Here is a 21,307-nt window from a genome sequence, read left to right on the forward strand (position 1 = left end):
CTCTTTGTTCTGGAAGTTGTTGTGTATAATCTCTTCCCTTTCATTCCCTTTTATAATGATCAATAGGGAGGTTTACCAATAGAAATAGGAATTCCTTTTTAGGCTTAAAAAATAGAAACTTCTATTTTTTCCCCAAACAAGGAATAAGGGAAATCCTATTCCAACTAGGAGTCCTTTAATTATAAGGAGGGACCCCAACAAACTCCCCCTCCCGACTTATGAAGAGGGACCTACCATCCCCAAACCTGCAACACTGCTACATAGCTCATGTTTGCCTTTGGGTAATGGTTTTGTCATCATATCTGAACCATTGTCGTCAGTATGGATTTTCTCGATCTTCAACACCTTTTCTTCAAGAACATCTTGGATCCACTGGTATCTCACATTTATATGCTTGGACTTGGAATGGAAACTAGAATTCTTACTGAGGTGGATGGCACTTTGACTGTCGCAATGAATAACATAATTATCTTGTTTCATACCAAGTTCTTCTAACAGCCTCTTCATCCATAACATCTCCTTGCAACATTCTGTAATGGCAATATATTCTGCCTCTGTAGTAGATAAAGCTACACACTTTTGTAATTTAGATTGCCATGACACTGCTCCCCCTGAAAATGTAAATAAGTAGCCTGATGTGGACCTTTTAGAGTCTACATCTCCTGCCATGTCTGCATCTGTGTAACCGACTAATACTGGCTTATCATTACCAAAACATATACGAGCTTTAGACGTACCTCTAAGATACTTCAGAATCCACTTCACTGCTAACCAATGCTCTTTGCCTGGATTAGCAAGAAATCTGCTTACTACTCCAACTGCAAATGCAATGTCCGGTCTTGTACACACCATTGCATACATCAAGCTTCCTACAGCTGAAGCATAAAGAATTTTCTCCATTTCTTCTTTCTCACTTCTAGTTGATGGACATTGATCACGAGTCAACTTGAAGTGACTGGCTAATGGACAACTCACTGGTTTTGTCTTGTCCATATTGAACCTTTCTAGAACCTTCTCAATGTATCTTTCTTGTGATAGCCAAAGTTTTCCAGCTTTCCTATCACGAGAGATATGCATGCCAAGAATTTGTTTTGCTGGACCCAAGTCTTTCATATCGAAATACTTGTTTAGTTCCTTTTTTAACCTGCTAATTTTATTAGCATCCTGACCAACAATCAACATATCATCAACATAAAGCAGAAGTATAATCAAATCTCCATCAGGAAATTTATGAACGAAAACACAATGATCTGAAGCCGTCCTGTGATACCCTTGATCCTTCATGAATGATTCAAACTTTTTGTACCACTGTCTTGGTGCTTGTTTCAGCCCATATAAACTCTTCTCTAACTTACAAACCAAGTGTTCCTTACCTTTAACTTCAAACCCTGTTGGTTGTTCCATATACACATCTTCCTCCAAGTCACCATGAAGGAAAGCGGTCTTGACATCTAGTTGTTCAATTTCTAGGTTCATACTTGCAGCCAATCCCAATACTAACCGTATAGAGGACATCTTCACCACCGGAGAGAAAATCTCATCAAAATCAATACCCTTCTTCTGCCCAAATCCTTTCACCACTAGGCGTGCCTTATACCGTGGTTGTGAATTTCTTTCTTCGGTCTTGATTTTGAAAACCCACTTATTTTTAAGAATTTTCTTATTCTTAGGTTTTTCAACCAACTTAAAAGTGTTGTTCTTATGCAATGATTCAATCTCATCTTGCATAGCTTTCAACCACTCCTTCTTGTGTTCATCATCTAGGGCATCTTCATAACACTGTGGTTCTCCACTATCTGTAACCATCACATACTCGTGTGGAGGATACTTGGTAGATGGTACTTTCTCTCTAGTCGATCTTCTCAATTCAACTGGTGGTTCATGTTGAACTTCCATTCCTTGCTCAACATCATCACCCATAGGAACATCTTCATGAGCTTCATCTTCATGATTTTGTTCTTCACCTGCATTATCATGCATAACCTTAGAAGAGATATGTGGATCTAGATCAATGAGATCATTACTATGATTCTCATGCTTCTCAACTTTCCCGAAGTCCTCAATAGTTTGATTTTCAAGAAAGACCACATCTCTACTTCTAATAATCTTCTTATCGACTGGATCCCATAACCTGTACCCGAATTTCTCATCTGCATATCCTAAAAAGATGCATTGCTTGGCTTTATCATCAAGCTTTGCTCTTTGATCTTTAGGTATATGCACAAAAGCCCTGCAACCAAACACCCTTAGGTGTCCATAACTGACTTCTTTCCCAGCCCACACTCTCTCAGCTACATCTCCATCTAATGGTGCTGAAGGTGATAAATTAATCAGATAACATGCAGTACGCATTGCTTCACCCCAGAAGCTTTTAGGCAGCTTTGCTTCTGAGAGCATACATCTGATCCTCTCCACAATAGTGCGGTTCATGCGTTCTGCTACACCATTTTGTTGTGGAGTTTTGGGAACTGTCTGTTCATGTCGAATACCATGGGTTTTGCAATACTCTTCAAACGACCCGATGTATTCTCCTCCATTGTCAGTGCGAATGCACTTCAATGGTTTTCCTGTCTCCCGTTCTACCATGTTGTGGAAATTTTTGAAAACTGCAAGTACCTGATCTTTGGTCTTTATGGCATATGCCCAAACTTTCCTGGAAGCATCATCTATAAAAGTAACGAAATACAAAGCACCACCAAGTGTTTTGACCTTTAAAGGTCCACAAACGTCAGAATAAACATGCTCCAAAACACTGGATTTTCTTTCAGATGCATTCCTTTGAAAGGAAACTCTATGTTGCTTTCCTACTAAACAATGAGAACAAGTGTTTAAATTTATACCTTTTATGTTCGGTAAGTCTTGTCGTTTAGCAAGGATTTGAAGTCCCTTCTCGCTCATGTGCCCGAGTCTTCTATGCCAAAGATCAGTGGAAGAATCTTTTTCAACTGCATTCAATTCTCCTTTACACAGTTTTACTTGAGTCCTGTATAAAGTACAACACTTCTTCCCCCTTGCTATCACCATTGACCCTTTTGTGAGCTTCCACTTTCCATCACCAAAGTGACTGTGGTACCCTTCATCATCTAATACTCCGGTAGAGATTAGGTTATATCGAAGATCTGGTATATGCCTCACATTCTTAAGAATCAATGTACTCCCTGTGCTCGTCTCAATTTTCACTTCTCCAATTCCTACGATTTTTGAGAAACCTAAGTTTCCCATCCTGACTTTGCCAAGGTCACCAGTTCTGTAAGAGTTAAAGAAATCCTTACATGGAATAGCATGATACGAAGCACCTGAGTCAACCAACCATGTTGTTTCTGGTTCTGACTCAGCCATACTTAAGCAAGTGTCTCCACAACCTGAGAGTAAGATAATGTCCTCACCTGAGGCAACTGCCGCAACATTATCTTGTTTTTCATCATCCTTTTTATTTTCCTTCTTTGGTTTCCTGCAATCACTCTTGTAATGACCCATTTTTCCACAACCAAAACATCTAACTTCTTTCTTTGGTTTTGATCTCCCCCTTGACTTATCACGGTTATGAGGTTTTCTACTTTTACCTCTCCCCCGTCTTTCTGTAACAAGTGCCTCTGAATGAGACTCGTCTGACGATGATTTCCTTCTTGTTTCTTCATTCAACAAACTACCTGTTACGTGATTCATACGCATTATGCCATCAGGAGCAGAATTGCTAAGAGACACCACCAATGTCTCCCAACTATCTGGTAAAGAATTTAGAAGAAGTAAGGCCTGCAACTCATCATCCAAAACTAACTTCATTGCAGAAAGCTGGTTTACTAGACTTTTCATCTCATTCAAGTGTTGAGCAATTGAGGTTCCTTCTTTATATTGTAATTTTCCTAGCTTTCTGAACAAGTAAGCCTTTTTGGCAGCTGTCTTCTGATCATACAATTCTTCTAATTTCCTCCATAGACTATAAGCGGAAGTCTCCGTCGATACATGATGAAAAACACTGGGTTCTACCCATTGTCGAATAAATCCAACAACCTTACGATCTAATACCTTCCAGTCTTCTTCATCTATCTTCATCGGTTTTGTACCGTGATTTTCAATGGGTGCAGCTAGGTCTTTGCAGTATAACAAATCTTCCATTTTTGCTTTCCACATCAAGTAGTTTTCTCCATCTAAACTAATCATTCGATTAGTATTCACTTCCATATTTCTGAACAATAAATCCAACCTTAGCTCTGATACCACTTGTTAGGAAAAATAACCTAATTAACTTGTTCAGGAATATGAAGATAAACGATGTGAATGTAAAAGCAGAGACACCAAGATTATTTAACGTGGCAAAAAACCCCTCCAAACTAGAAGGTAAAAAACCACGGGACCTAGTCCAGAAATCTTCCACTATAATTAAATAATGGGTTACACAAATCTTCAAGATGTGTAGAAACACTCTTGGACAACTCTTCACCAAACCTATGGTGGATAAACTGAACAAAGAAACAAAGAAATAAAATCTCTTACTCCTTAGAATTTGAACAAATCCTAGATTACTAAAGGTTGAAGAAGATAACCACAAACTAAATTGCTTCACAAGATTAATAATCTTCTTTTCTTCAAACCAATATTCTGCTCTTTCAATCTCTCTTGAAAGAACCACTTCAGAAATCTCTCTTTCTCTGACTTCTCTTTGTTCTGGAAGTTGTTGTGTATAATCTCTTCCCTTTCATTCCCTTTTATAATGATCAATAGGGAGGTTTACCAATAGAAATAGGAATTCCTTTTTAGGCTTAAAAAATAGAAACTTCTATTTTTTCCCCAAACAAGGAATAAGGGAAATCCTATTCCAACTAGGAGTCCTTTAATTATAAGGAGGGACCCCAACAAAATGTTTCATAATTATAACTAAAACTTGATTAGTTGATTCTCATCAAAGAACAAAAAGTAGATAACATCTATTGAAATTCCCTAAGTAGGAAAGGGAGAAGAACATCTCAACCAACCATCACTTCTTTTGGTCTAAGAGGAATTGCACTAATAAAGGTAATAAACCTACAATATTAGATGATACTATAAGTGGCATCATTTTCTAACTTAAGTTGAGTTTTGGTTTCATGACAACTTAGTTATAGTCATGAAATGTGGGGGAAGTGTGAAACTATGGTATGTCATAGTTGCATTAATGTGGAGGATTTGTATGTTGGCGGATTTTGATTAATTCGAAAGTGGTTTCGACATTTGATGAACAAAGTTTATAGCTCATAAGATGTTCTGTTTACACTGTAATTTCATGCATCGGTTGAAACTGTTCGTCCAACTAGAGTCTTTGTGCCAATTCAAATTCTCTTGAAAACGAAACTCCAAGAAATTGATGATTTAGATTCACTCAAGATACTGATCATAAACAAGATGATCTTTGTTGTTAAAATAAGAACTTGATTTCTCATGATTTTGTTCAAGAGATTTCAGAGAAAAATGAGTTTATGATGGCATTCTCAATTGCATCAGGAATGAGTTTATGTGTTGATACTCTTCATCATGGATAGTAGCTCTGGCAGTTCCGTTGTGAGAGGTCATCAAAAGTTTGCAAAGGAAAACAGAGTTAACGATGAAAACTTCCATTATAAATATGAGAGAAGGAATGAGTTTACTCTACAGACAAATACACGAAAGCAAAACATCTTCTGAGAGTTCATGGATGGCTCATTTGTGGAGGACCCCAAGTCTGCTAGGGATAGAAATCCTTATCAATCTGTAGTTTCCTCCACTGTGTATGGACAAGGCAAGCAGGATCGTACATATGTATCCTATTCCTAAGGAGACTATTATTTGACTCATTTTAGACAACCGACTCAAATGCAAATAATAGAGATGACAACTTATACCAAAGTTTTTCTCAAAAAGGTATACTGGACTTCTATAAGTCAGTGCCATGTAGAAGAGGTTGACCATCAAACTTCTTGGATGTATATGAACCAATTGAAGTATCCATTTTTATCACTTTCAATGGTCAGAGAACTAATTTTTCTTAAGTAATTGTGGTAGTTGGTAAGTCCAATTGAACATTGGCCAAAGTTTGGCTTCACGACTACGTACAACGAAGAAATGTGGGAGAGTTTCCCATGAAGGGAGATGTGTAGAGCAATGTTATCTCATAGTCGTGTTTACATTTAATGTGGGGGTGTAATCCCTAAATAAAAAAAAAATGTTTTCATAAACGTTTTAGTGAAATAATATCAATACAAGGGGTTGTAGAACAAAAGTACTTATATGTGCTCAAAATTCTTATTGGTAAGAGTGTAAGACCATAAGAATACTTCAAGTGATATGATTAAGAGGAAGAACTCTTAATTACATTGAAATCGATCAACTCGAATGTAAAGCGTAACAATTTAGGATTAGGGCGGCCGACCTAATATCAAAAGGAAGTTGTAGTTAACACTGTTTTACATGATCTTTGAGGAAACTCTGTTAAGACTACACATCTCCTCATTCTATATAGAAAATAGAAAAATGAGATGTTAAGCAAACACTTTAAAAAAAGGTAATACCCTGAAATCGTATTGATAGAGAGTTCCAAATAATGTAAATGGAAGCTTACAAACTGGTATAAGATACAATTCTTGATTAGTTGCTTACTACGAACAATAAATATACCAACATATTAGACTAATACAACTAAATGAATGTCCAATCGGTTTGTCGAAAACCACATATTGGATGTCAATTGACATAGATAACATAAGAAAAATGAATTTCTTTGAAGATATTCGAAAATGGAATATGGTAAGCTATGGTATATTCGTTGGCATAATAATACCATTAAACAATTGCTCTACACAGTTTGACAATGTGAATTAGTTATGCATGCATGTAAAATTGAATGACAACCTAACGAAATTTAATTAGTAAGGGTTTGTCAATAACGAGCAATTATCATCAAGGGAAATGGGACTATGGCCTAAAGTAAATGAGTAAAGTCATAACGGAAACCCAACCTAGTTGACTGGAGATCCCAAGATCTAGGTTCAAAAGGAAACTGAAGTTATACACTGACTCGCCAGTAACACCGAAAGAGAATATTCTCTTACCCATTTCTACGATGAATCGGTGCTGCCTGTAATAAGTGAGGATAAGGTTATCTTTTAATGATTCCTATAGTTGAGAATTTTTCTTTCTAAATGGGGTATAACAGGATACCTTTAATAGGAGATCACCTATATGAGTGTGAACTGGTGCCGGTTCCGTGAGAAGGTCCTAATGGCCGACTTCTCTAAAGCGCTCATGAAACTCGAGAATGTTCAAGGCCGAAATGAACACAACCGAGAACAGAAGGTTATAAGGAGTGTCATGTGTGATAGCTACTGCATCGGTTTACAGTTCATAGGACCCAGTTCAAGACATAGTTCACTAAGGTCCTTGTAAACCCGGTATCTATTCACTACGGAAGATTCAAAGCCAAAAGCTATCTTTCCCGATGCATGATAACTCCTGTTATGCTCTCATATGTATGTATGTTTGTTTGTCTGTCAGTCATATCTTTGTATGTCGTCTGTCTTTTGTTGGTAATTTCACTCATGTGGGGGATTGTTGGAAATTATTTATTCTATAAATAAGTTTATGTTTGAGTAAAATTATATTCCATAGATACTTGTGAAAAGACACAAACTTTATGGATGGTCACAACCAAATAGAGAGGTCTCTTGTAGAGTCATGAGTAACTCTATAAATTCTCTAATTTGGTTTGGTTTTTAATATAAGTTTTGGACAGCCTTTAGTATCTTGCGAAGACAAAGTTGAGTAGTCTAGAGTCGTCAATGAGAGCATAGTAACTGGAAAGTTCGATGGAGCGTATAGAATTGTAGTGCTTCTTTCTATACGACGCGATCGTTGTATCTTGGGAGACAAATGTCTATAGAACCGTTAGCACCAATGCGGGGGCATGATTGTCTTAAGGAAAGAGTGACCACTCGCCTCGATCAAACAAGATAAGTTTTTTCGTTTTTATATTTATACAATCTTATAGTGTCGTATTATTCGTTGTCAAGAATCGAACCCGTAAACCCCGATAACAACATCATCTTCGTTAATTAAATCAGGAGATGGTCTTAACCTCTCTAAAATTTATGAAGTTTCATACTCATTGCAATTTCATACTCACATGCAAGCTGGTTTGTTCAGAGGCTCATAGTGGTCGGGTTATGCGGGAAGAAGGAACTGATATTGCCATTAACTGAATCAAGACATGAATTGACGTTAAGCTTGTCAAAAAATTTTGTAAACAATAGCGCAAAAGAATCGTAAAAATGGGAAGTTTGGGTCCAAGCAGTTATTTTGTTCTTTCTTGGTTAGGAAATCATCTCGGTCGTCGGTTATCACTTTAGTCTCGACGACGATTTTTTTGTTGCCATGCGCCTCTGCGTCTAGTTTGCTCAAGCTCACAATTTCAACGGAACATTGAATCCAATGTGATTATGTCCAATTTAAAATTCCGAGTGGAATTTATTCGAAAGCCAGTTTGCCCTCGATTTTTTGAGTCAGATGCTCTATTATTACGTACCGATGTTCGCTCGTCATTACTATTCTCATATTATTTGGTTATTTACGTTATCTACACCAAATTGATGCTGGATCAACAACTAATTCAATGATCGTCTCAATTAAGAGTATGTCAAAGTTATTACATTGAGTTATTTTTCAATTTGCAGGAGGATAATCGGGAAAGAATATTCAAGAGAATAAAGAAATCCAGATAAGAGAAAAGAAGAAACTAAATCAATTATATATTTAGATAATTCTATTTTATGTTTATTATTTCTTTTTATATTTGTCTCCTTGACAAGTATCTAATTTAGGTAACCTCTTCTATGGTACAAATGAAGTTGAATAGGAGTCTAACTCACTCAAGTTTTCTTAATCTATAAGTAGTATTTATGTTGTCCTACTTATCAAATCAGTAGTGAAATATTGTTCCCGGAAACCTATGGTGAGTAGTTGGGATTTTTGACTCTTCTACTACTAACTAGGGTTTGTGGGGAAGTAGTATATATACAAACTTCATCATTGTTTACCGACTCAATGATCCATGTACTCTCTCTACAAGAGTTTTCACTATAGATACAAGGAATCTATGGAGAAATTTCTACCGGGAGATATTATTTTAGACATATGCTCTCGATTACCTGCAGAATCAGTCTTAATGTGTAGAAGAGTATGCAGAAAATGGCAGACCCTGTTATTAGATACTCCTTCCTTTCCTCAGATGCACCTAACTCGCCAATTTAACCAAGATCCTCTTGATAAGGTAAGCTTTATTTTTATGAAAAATACAAGTGGTAATCAACTTTATTATGGAGAATATGATGAGAAAGATGAAGAATCATATAAGAGACTTAAAATTATTGAACCACCTCCTTTTGTAGTTAGTAGTGATCACTACTTGGTTGGTTCTTGTAATGGTTTGATTTGTTTGTGTCCTAAAATCATAGACAGGCGCCGTAAAGATATTGTTTTTTTTTTTTTTTTTTTTTGAAACTGTTGATTCCATTAATCACAAAGTTCATTACAAAAGTAACGAGAAATTAACAACAAAATAATATTAAGGACCCGGGACCAAGAGTCCATATGCCAATTCATGAGGGGCATTATTGGCATTCCGCGGGCAATAAGTGAAGCTTATCCTGTACTCTCTTGCTTTAGCCCTAATTAGCTCGACCTCATACTTCAATCTCCATGGGATAGCTGGTGAAGCTTCAGTTAGTAGGGAAATCATAACCCTAGAATCGCCTTCAATCTCTGCCTCATATATCGACAACTCCTCCACCATTTGTAACCCCAAGCCAAAAGCTTTCATCTCGCTATGTAACGCCGAAATGGGGGGAAATGTCACTGCTCTTGTTCTCCATGTTACTCCATTCGAATCCCTAACTACAGCTGCCGCCGAGGCTCCTTGAGATCTGAAAGCTCCATCCACATTCACTTTATATCTCCCATGCAATGGTGGAATCCAAGTTTGATCCTGTTGTGAAGGTTCGGGTTGCATGTGAATCAAAGTATTAGGGTTTCGATTTAACTCTAATTTTGTCAAAAGCCAAACCCTATTCAACTCGATTGGTTTGTTCCTGAAATGCAACTCGTTACGATGCTTCCACCATATCCAAATCAGATAAGTGAATTTATACCAAACTTTGTTTCCTTCATTGCCTTTGTTTAGAATATTCTGTAGATTCAAAATAGGATCTAACCCTAGCTGTAACAGATCCACATCATTAGTAATACCAATAAGGTTAATGAAAATAGGGCAATTACCAAATAAATGAGATATGTTTTCTACTTCCTGCATATTACATAGCTTACAATAAGGATTGATATGATGCATTCTTTTGTTGATATTCTCCAATGTGGCCACTCCATTATGAATTAGTTTCCAGATAAATTCTTGGATTTTAGGATCCATGTTCTTTTTATTCCAGAGTTTTTGCCAAGGAAAATTCCTTATAGTATCTGGTAATACAGGAGGAGAAATCATTAATGAGTAATAAGATTTAGAAGAGAAATTACCTTGTTTTGTTGGGCACCACACTAGTCTATCAACTTCATCTGTTATGGGAATGTATATACTGTTAATAGCATTTATGCTGGGTTGATCAAAGTATTCACTGAGTATTGCTTGATTCCACTGATTTGATCCCACTATTAGTAAATCAGATACTGTGCTAATATTATTTGGAAGAGGTTTGATTAATTGAGGTCTTTTTTGTGGTAAATCCATTAACCAGGGGTCTTTAGCAACTTTCACCTCCTTTCCATTGCCTATTTGCCAACAGCAATTAGCTTTTAACACCTCCCTGATTTGTAACATAGATTTCCAGAAGTGGGAGTTGGAGTTTTTGATTGATACATCCCAAAAGTCCTCATTTGTAAGGTATTTTGCTTTTAGTATTTGAACCCACATTGCATCTTTATTTGTTAGAATTCTCCATGCCATCTTAGCTAACATTGAGTCATTGACCTCATTTAACTTTCTTATACCAAGTCCACCAAGTTTTTTTGGAGAAGTTATTATATCCCACCTTATGAAATGCAATTTATGGTTTTCCACATCATGTCCCCACCAAAAGCATCTCTCTTCCTTCTCTAGATTCTTGATAGTTGTTTTAGGAATGTTTTGATAGCTAAATGCATAAGTACAATATGAACTTAGAACAGATTTGATAAGAACTGTCCTCCCTGCTTGTGAAATTAGACCTTGCTTCCATCCTGCCAATGTTTTCTTGAATTTGTCTGTTAACCAAGTGTAGTTTTCAACTCTATTTGCAGTTTTCATGATCAATGATCCTAAATACTTAGCTCTATCTGTCATTCTAGGAGCTTGTAATCTGACAATGTATTCATTTTGTATTTCAGGAGGAACACCTGCACCAAAGAAAATAGAAGACTTATCAAAGTTTACTGCCTGTCCTGAAAAACCAGCATACTCTTCCATCATCATAAGAATTGCCTGAAGATTTGGTAAGTTTGCCTCACCAAAGAGAATCAGATCATCTGCGAAAAGTAGGTGGGAAATTGGGGGGCTATTTTTATTCAATTTATATCCATTGTATAGACAACAAGTCTCATAGTGAAAAATAAGTAGGGATAGAGATTGAGTAGTTAAAATAAAAAGGTAGGGTGACAAAGGACACCCTTGCCTAAGACCACGAGAGGCCTTGAATGCCCCATGAATACCTCCATTGATTTGCACATTAAAATTAGCTGTGGTAACACAACACATAATTAGATCTAATATAGTACCAGAAAGACCCATCGATTTAAGAACAGTAGACATGAAGGACCAATTTACTCGGTCATAGGCTTTCGCCATGTCCATCTTAAGTGAAAATCCATTTACTAAAGAACACATCACAATTCAGATGCCTGACGAACACGTAAGGGATGAACCGACATTGTTGTGGTTGTGCGGATTCGGTTACAATTCATCTACTAATGAGTACAAAATTGTTATAAACTACCATGTTAGTGGTAATTCAAGGAACAGGAATGCTCAAGTATACACCATAGGGAGTGGTAGTGGTTGGAGAAAGAAAGGAGAAACCCCTTATTTAGTGCCTTGCACACAGAGTTTATATTTAGATGGTAATATTTATTGGATGGACTATAAAGAGAATATTATGTCGTTTGATTTGGATGATGAGAAGGTCCGAATACTCCCATCGCCACCTTGTTTACGTCAAGATGGTTGTTATTCACATAAACTCAGGGTGGTGGGAGGGTGTCTAGGACTCGTATATGAGAACCGGTGGGTTACATATGTTTGGACATTCAAAAAGAAAAATAATACCTGCGACGATGAACATCATATTATGACGGACGAAAAGTACAAGTTTTGGAGTTGGTGTAAGGAATTTTGTAACTTAGGTCCCGATTGGGATCTATTGTACCTTATGAAAAGCGGTAAAATTCTATTGTTGTTGAGAGGAGGAATTCTCTCCTGTTATGATCCAAAAACGGTATCTTTGATATCGCTTGTTGAATATGATTCGCAGTCCCGTCATTCGCGGTCCCGTCATTCGCGGTTCCATGCTTCACTTTTAGTCGATACTCACATCAACACCTTCGTCTCATTGAAAGATTTAGTATGCGATACATTATGAAGATAACATTCTCAAGGGACATGAGAACCTCTGTTTAGATAGTTTACAAAGAGATTCTCAAGTTAGAATTATTTTATTTTACTAAGCTTACTCCCACGAGTTCATGCCATATTTATATACCTTGCTTTGAATATTGAGGTAACTTTGAGGCATCAAGAAGGGTTCGGGTGACGGACTAATGGGTACAATGAAGTCTAATTTTTATTTAATTTTTCCGTTTGAAATTTGAGCTACTCTTTGAGTTATAATTGTGCTTGTGTTACAAATGAATTTTATTTGAACAAATTGATCTTTGCATTACTATATTTTGTTATCTATTGACAAAATAACAAACACTACAACCTTGACTTAAACTTTGACGCCTCTAGAACTCACTAAGTAGAGAACCTGTATCGGGATACGATCATCATTGACCTCGCCTCAGTCGACCATTATTAGGTTGTCTTCTTTGATAGCTCGTAACTTGACCAACCATGGTGTTGTTTCCTGCTGACTTCCTCATCTAAGTTCTAAGGCAAGTTTGCAGCTACCTGCAGATTTTTTATTTCTTGAAATGAAAGATTATTTAAGTGCTCAAGGAAGCACAAACATAAGATAGAGCTCGGGAGCCTCCGAAACTCAAAGATAAATATCTTCCAAGAGTTAAAATGATGTTTCGAAGTATCTAGAGGTATTCTAAATGAAAAGATTAAAGCTTTAATTAATTGACATAATGACTAGCACTTTTGCAATCAATTTTCCAATCAGCTAAGGAGTGAATTGCTTGAAGAAACCCATAAAATGTAACCAGCCGGCACCTTGTTGGCTTGTTGTACATCCAGACTGTAGTATTAGCTTCCACAATTTTGGAGTTGTTCAGAAATACATTTCCAATTCCCTACACCATTAGTATTACTTTTTTTTTTTTTTTTTTGTTGAAATATTACTTTTGATTGTTGGAAACCACTTCTTACTACCTCGAAAAAGCATGATAAACAACTTTGGTAATCTAATATTTTATATTGTACTCAATTAAGAGTATCTCTATGCAAGACCCAATTTGAAAAAGTCTCAGTGTCACCTATGATTTTTAGAGTTTATTTTTTGTTTTGAACTATCTCTAACGCAAAACTCAATTTAGGTTTTAAGATGATGTGACAACAATTAATTCTAAGATGTATCAAGAAGACACTTGATATTTGAAATTCATTTCGATGATCTAATTTGTTCACTCAATATTAAAAGAAATACCCATCTAGGAAATTACACCTAAGTAATTTTCAAGTTTCAGAGTGCTGCATTAGAGATGTATTTTGAATAGAGGATCTCAATAGTGTCATCTAAGAGAAAGAATCTCAACTAAGACTTCACACATCCGACAATTAGAACTTTTTTGAGTTTTGTATTTGACATGCTCTAAAAGCCAACCGCTACTTTGATGGCTAGCCCATCTGTGGCACCTCCATTTCAAACTACAGAAAGTTCGGGATGAATCTTAGTTGTCCTTACCTATGATGCATAATGGTATCATTTAGGGTTATTTTTCAAATTGCCTCCAACTTTGTGACCAGCTTCCTGCCTAGCCCCCTGCCCCTACTTTAGCAAATATTCCCATATGGCCCCCTTTTTCCGTTATCTTTAACTTTCCGTTACTCTCACTCCTCCATCTCATTTCCTCTCTGTCAAGTCACCTAACACGCCACATCATCATCTTCTCCGGCATGGGTCGCCGGCCGGCCAAATTTCCGATCGGCGACCTTCAAACCTTTAAAAAAAAAATATCTCTTCTTCTTCCTCTCTCTCTCTTCCCCTCTCTTCTCGCTCTCTCTCTCCCTCTAAAACGGTCGGCGAAGGAAGAAATCCTTCCCCAGACGTCGGTCTGGGAAAAACCCGGACCGACGAAGGTCTGGTTTCCCCAGACCGACAGATATGGGAGGTTCCTAGATCTGAGAAGTTCTCAGATCTGAAGGTTGGGAACACCAGACCTTCGTCGGTCTGGTTTCCTAGACCAATGGTTCCCCCCTTCGCCGACCATTTTAGAGAGAGAGAGTGACAAGAGAGGGAAAGAGAGAGAGAGAGGAAGAAGAAGAATTTTTTTTTAAGGTTTGAAGGTTGCCGACTGAGTCCAAGCATTGGAGAAAGGAAATGAGATGGAAGAGAGAGTAACGGAAAGTTAAAGATAACGAAAAAAGGGGTCATATGGGAATATTTGCTAAAGTAGGGGATTAGACAGGGAGCTGGTCACAAAGTTGGGGGGCCATTTGGGAAATAACCCTATTATTTATTGTTGTAGTGACAAGTGGCAACTATAGGAAAAAAACAAAAATAACCACCATAAATAATGAAAAAAATGAATAATCAATAGCTTTAGTTGTCAATTGATATATAGAAAAACAGACCAACAGGGACGGTCCACGCCCGAACCTGCTGGTTTGGGCCAGCCAGATAAAGGCCTCAGGATTTCAATCTTACGAGCACCGCTCAACTATTATGGGGGAACTAGAAATAGCAACCAATATATATGCATGGGTTTTACTTTGGCAGGGCCCTTATAGGCCCAAGGAACAAAGGACGACTTAAATAAGTGTGATGTTAATTTATGCATCACTCAACAACTTCAATTGAAATAGCTTCAATCTCTTCGACATTGTTACTCGTCATGTCTTGAATTGTAATGGTAAGTACCATATTATCTGTGAACACTTGCTTGTCATTGGAAGCATTAATAAAAGTATCAAATGGTTAGGTTCTGAAAAATGAATCCTTGTCGGATCAATCCCTTCCAAAGCACCACCATCACCAATGTTTAGAGAAGTGCTTTCTATTATTCGGTCTCATCAAGAAGTTGTTTCTGAAATTGTGTCGCGCCCAACTCCATTGACTCAAGTTTGTACAAAATTTACAATAGAGTAAAAGAAAGGGTAACTTTAATATCCGAAATTTGTTAGGTATTTTCCAAAGAATAGTCAAATAGAACAATTAAAAACAAGAAAACGAGACGAAGATGATTAGGATCTTACTTATCAAAGATAACAAAATTAATAAAGTCAATTAAGCAACTAAACAGCAAGAGCGAAGGAAGTGGCTTTTGTCTCCATTTGCTAGATCTTAGATCTGTATAATTCACTGTACACTTGTACTATACAAAATTATTACTTTATATATTATTTTTCTTGTCTCTTATAACCCATCCAACAAACAGTAATGCTTTTTCATTAATTGGCACCAGTTTGGTACCTTATTTGCTTAACTAACATGAAATAAGGGCTAACATGAATCCTGGTGATGGTTTTTATTTTATTTTATTTAGGTAATATTTGTTAACTTCAATTTGGCCTTATAAACTAGAAGGTGAATGAGAAGACTATTAAAGAAGGAATGCTAAATGGCTCGAGAAATTGACCTGACCGATGATGTGGTCGGCTCCCATTGGACGAGTTATGTTGAGAGAGAAATGACCCGTCTAATGCATGAGAACTGGGCACACCGGTACTCAGACTGTGGTCGGCTCATTTAGCATTTTGCGGAAAAATGGTTGAAAGATGACTTCCAACAAAAACTCTGACACGTGCTGCCTAGATGTTACGACATACTTGTGCGGATGAGGTCAAGATACAAGAGCCTGTAAGTTCTTGTTTAACATAACGTATCTGACCAAGTATATGGCGAACAACACTACTGAAATTCAAATTGACCAATTAAAGAAAAAGAAATTGTGAAGAGGTACGTACCTCTTGATAATCGACTCGGATGAAGCCGAGGAAGATGAAGAGAGTTTGAATCCTCGGTGGAACCGAGAGGGACAATAGGACCTCTCGGGTGAAACCGAGAGGATGATGATGAAGATAATCGAGTAAGACCGAGAGAAGAGGTTGGTGAACTCGGTTGAATGCCGAGTGATGATCCTAGTCTTCTCGGTTGGAACAAAGATGGTGATAGCAAAGTGTTAATCGTGAGAGAGAGAGAGAGAGATAGGTAAATACCTTTTCTTTATTCACAATAACATGATTTTACATTATGGATCTAATCCTTTATATAGGTTTACAAGAAGAGTTTAAGAAAAATAAAACTATATCTAAGTATGTGTTTATCTAAACTACATCAATCTTGGTTGTAATAGGAATCCTAATCCTACTAGGATTACTATAATTGTGTGAGCCTAATCCACTCGGTTTAGCCGAGTGGAGTGAACTCTAACACTCCCCCTCAAGTTAGAGCGGGAATGGAAGTAACGCCTAACTTGCCAATAATGTTCTTGAACGGTTCTGCTCCAAGTGGTTTGGTGAAGATATCCGCTAACTGGTTGTCTGAAGTGGTGAAGCGAGTGGCAATGACGTTGTTTTTGATCTTCTCACGAACGATGTGGCAATCTATTTCAATATGTTTCGTACGTTCGTGGAAAACGGGGTTATCAGCGATATGGAGTGCAGCCCGATTGTCACAGTAAACTGTCATCGGGTCTGTGTGATCAATTCCAAAATCAAGTAATAAATACTTGAGCCATTGTAGTTCACAGGTGAGAATGGCCAAAGCTCGATATTCTGCTTCTGCAGATGATTTAGCAACCGTTGGTTGTTTCTTTGATTTCCAAGAGAGTGGACTATCACCCATCATTGTAAAATATCCAGTAGTTGATCTACGGGTTGAAGGGCAGCCAGCCCAATCCGAATCACAGTATCCTGTAATGTGGAGAGAGCTGTCTGCGGATAAGAAGACTCCTTTATCAAGAGTACCCTTCAAGTATCGTAGAACACGATGAGCTGCGTCTAAGTGTACTTGGCTAGGTGTTTGCATGAATTGGCTCAGGTTATTTACGGCGAAAGTGATATCCGGCCGTGTAACCGTTAAGTAAAGTAGTCTGCCTATGAGACGACGGTACACTGACGGATCTGGTAAAGGTGTACCATCGGTGGGACTGAGACGTAATTTTTGTTCCATGGGAAACTCAGAAGGACGTGCAGCGGTGAGTCCAGAATCTTTTAAAATATCAAGAGCATATTTCCTTTGACATAGAAAAATGCCTTGTGATGAGCGAGATACTTCGATACCAAGGAAGTACTGCAGACGACCCAGATCTTTGAGTGAAAAGGCTTTATTCAGAAATATTTTCAACTGGGAGATAGCATGATCATTATTTCCCGTGATAATTATGTCGTCTACGTAGACGAGAACAAAGATTTGAGTGGAGTGTGAACTCTAACAGAAATCAGAAAAGAGAAAAAAAAAGAGTACGCACTTTCTACATACATTTCATTAGGGTACTTAGTGAAATATTTCCACACTGAGGTCAACTACTAACATAAAATATAAAACAATGAGGTTTTTCTAGTCTTGTCTTGTGTATTTATATATTCACAAACATTTGCATAGCTACATATGCAACAACAACAACAGCGGTGTATACGTGAAATATACCGGCCGGACGACTAAAAGTTCATGTAATTATGAAATAATTAAAAAAGATCAATTAGTAATCAAGAGATTCCATATCTTACAGAAGAGAGAAGACTGAAATTCTTCAGATATCAATTAAAGAGTTGAAGACAAGAGGAGACTTGTACGGGCAAATATTAGCTGTCCTGCTGCTCTGTTGGTTGGATCTCCCCTCCATTGCTTAGCACACACAGCCTGTTTTCTTATCAGTTTCTCTCCTCTTTCTCTTCTCAAATTTGGAGGATTTACTCTCACCAACTTGCATTTTTAAAAATAATTGACAAATATGGAAGGGTTGACTTGGCTTCTTAAGTATCTTGCAAGTACATAGAGGACAATACCTGTTTAGAGGTGTCTAGGATGACTCTCTTGCTACCATTTACATCCCAATTTTAAGTTATGTTGTGTTGGTATTTGGTATCAAGAAATTAAAGTAAATTCTATCATAAAATTGAGATTTGGTGGGAATTCACAACCTTTGGTTGTTTGTTTGTCTAATGGAAAATGTCACTTGACCCGACAAGAAATGACCTGACATAGCTCGATCAAGTAAAAATTGGAATCAAGTGTTCATGTTCGATTGAGATGTTGAGTGTAAAGTGTTGATGTCATACTAATGTCATGATCAATTTTTGCTTGGTCAAACCATGTTGGCCCCAATAGCATTGTCGTTGTCAAATAGACCTAACAGAATCCGATGTCTAAAGTAAAATTTTAAATTATATTGCGTCTATATGAAGGAATATCACACTATTAGTATCACTTATGTTTTTGAGATAAATAAATATTATGGAAGAGATCAATAAATCACAAGAACAAAGTCTACAGAGCTAGCTGATACATCTATTTGTCAATAAAAAAATTACAATGAAAAAGAGTATGTTCTAAAATGCTTCCAGAAAAAAGAGGAGAGGGAAGAAGAAAAGGAGAGATGATAACGGAAGTGACAGCAGGCCAATGGTTGTGGTAGAAGGAGAGAGAATGGAAAAGAAATTTTCAACGAAAGATCATCGGCACCGTACGATCTGAAATTTTCCAACGACCCTTCTCCGTTTAAAGAAAAATAAAAAAACTTTCTAAAAATGGTAAAAAAAAAAAAGGAAAAGGTCAATTGTTAAAATTGAATACCGTAAAAATATAAAACAACAGTGCTACTTGCCTTGAACTTTTGCCCAATTATGATTTGAAAACTAAAGTACCATGTTTTTTTTTTCGAATCAGGACATGCCACATCATCCTTTAGGCCACACTTGGCCACAAGTTTTTTTTTTGAGTTGAATTGGATTTTAGAATAAAAATTGAGTCCATTTGTTCTTTTTCTTTTTGGGTCCATTTGTTAAGTTCGTCATCTCCAACAAAAAATCAATCCATTAAAAAGAAAAGCGGAATCTCATTTAAAAGTGTATACAACACGAAAACGTGTTCGTCTGCGACTACAGAAGGATATGCTAAACCTATTAAAGAGTAGATTTTTCTTAACAACCGTGATGCTGATTCTGAAAAAACCAACTGAAATCGAATGTGGATGGATAGATCTCAACCAACCCATCACCAAAGAAAAAACTTTGAGTAAACTCATAGCCCTCTACAACAAATTTCATCCAATTTTTAGCATGTTTTGCTTGGACAATAATATTCAACAAATTTCATCCAATATTTAGCACCTTTTGCTTGGACAGTAATATTTATGTTTTCCTAATCATGCCAATCATGAATGAAAAAGGATTTTAGCTTTGGAAAGCTCCTTACAAATTAACAATCTCATTTTGACCCTTTTGTGCTTCTAATTTTTTTTTAATAAAAACTTTTCATAAACAGATTTTACTGAAAACTTTTCATAAAATGATTTTGTCCCCTCTTCGTTTAAATTTGATTTGAAGTTTTTTTTTTTTTTTTTTTTTGCTGACAGAATTTGATTTGAAGTTGGAACTCCCCAAACCCACTCAGAATTCTTCTATACATACTGTGGGGTCCCCATTGGGCTCCACCCTTTCCCTCGGTTGCCAACCAGGGCCTACTATGACCATTTCCACCATCAATCATATCCATAACCTGTTCCTGTGGCAAGTTATAGATGTCACTAACTTACATTTGGAGAGTATTCTTTAGGAGTTACATTTTATTAGTTTTTTTCTTCTACGTTAGTCACTACAAGACATTGATACATCATTAAAATATGATAAGTACGATAATTGTCTAAGTTAAATTAATAATTAAAAAAATCTAAAAATTCGAAAATAAAGGGTCTAAAACACGACAACATATATTTTATTTAATGCCTAAATTACATGAGATAAATCTTAGTGATAAACTGTTTCTACCCGAGACTCGATCCCTATATCTCATGGACTTAATAGGGATGTCCTACCACGACACTAAAGGATGGTGGACTACATTTCATTAGTTGCGACACACACTTTCTTCCTATTTCTACAAATATACCTAAATTTACTTCTCCTATTTTTTATTTATTTACTTAACAAATCTATTATATAAAACAGAAGGGAAAATGATGACTGGGACAAACATCCTTATTTAATTATGCATATTGTTTGGAAGCCCTTCTCAAAATTTAAAATATAGCCCTCCGTAGAAATAAAGTTACCTATTTAAAAAACAATAATCTTTTCCTTCTTAGAAATAAAATAACTCATTTAAGAAAAAAATAAACAAAATAAATTCCAAGGGTTAAAGAAAGAAATTAAAATCTCTCTCTCTCTCTCTCTCAATAAAATAATAACTAATTTAAGGGAAAAGAAACAAAAACATAATACAAAAAAATAATAACTAATAAAAATCTCTCTCTCTATATAAAATATAACAATTAATTTTGTAACATTTGATTGATATAAGTGACCGTGCCCTAGGGCACGGGATATACTCTAGTTAGTATAAAAGATAAAAATACAGCAACTTCGAGAGAACAAATTTTGTAGTTACGTCAGTGCTACAACCGACATAGATGGGAGTCCTTAGTCGAGATATGGCTCGAAAATGATATTACAAACTTATTCTCCAGTGCCAACAATCATATTTTAGTCTAATGTTAGGCACAAAAATCAAACCCATAGCATTTTTAAATAGTTCACTGTTTAGTAATTTAAATGCATAAACTACTTAACTTCCAACAATTAGGCAACCGAATCAAACCAGATACTCAATTTTTTTTGACTGAATTTACTATGGTCAATTAAAAAAAAAAAGAATTAACTATGGTCAAATTGCGGATATTTACATTATTAATCGTCATTAAAGAACCCATCTGACTACCA

Source organism: Eschscholzia californica, unplaced genomic scaffold (assembly GCF_041429995.1).
Source record: "Eschscholzia californica isolate CP2 unplaced genomic scaffold, dmEscCali1.0.p SCAF_5, whole genome shotgun sequence".
NCBI lineage: Eukaryota > Viridiplantae > Streptophyta > Magnoliopsida > Ranunculales > Papaveraceae > Eschscholzia > Eschscholzia californica.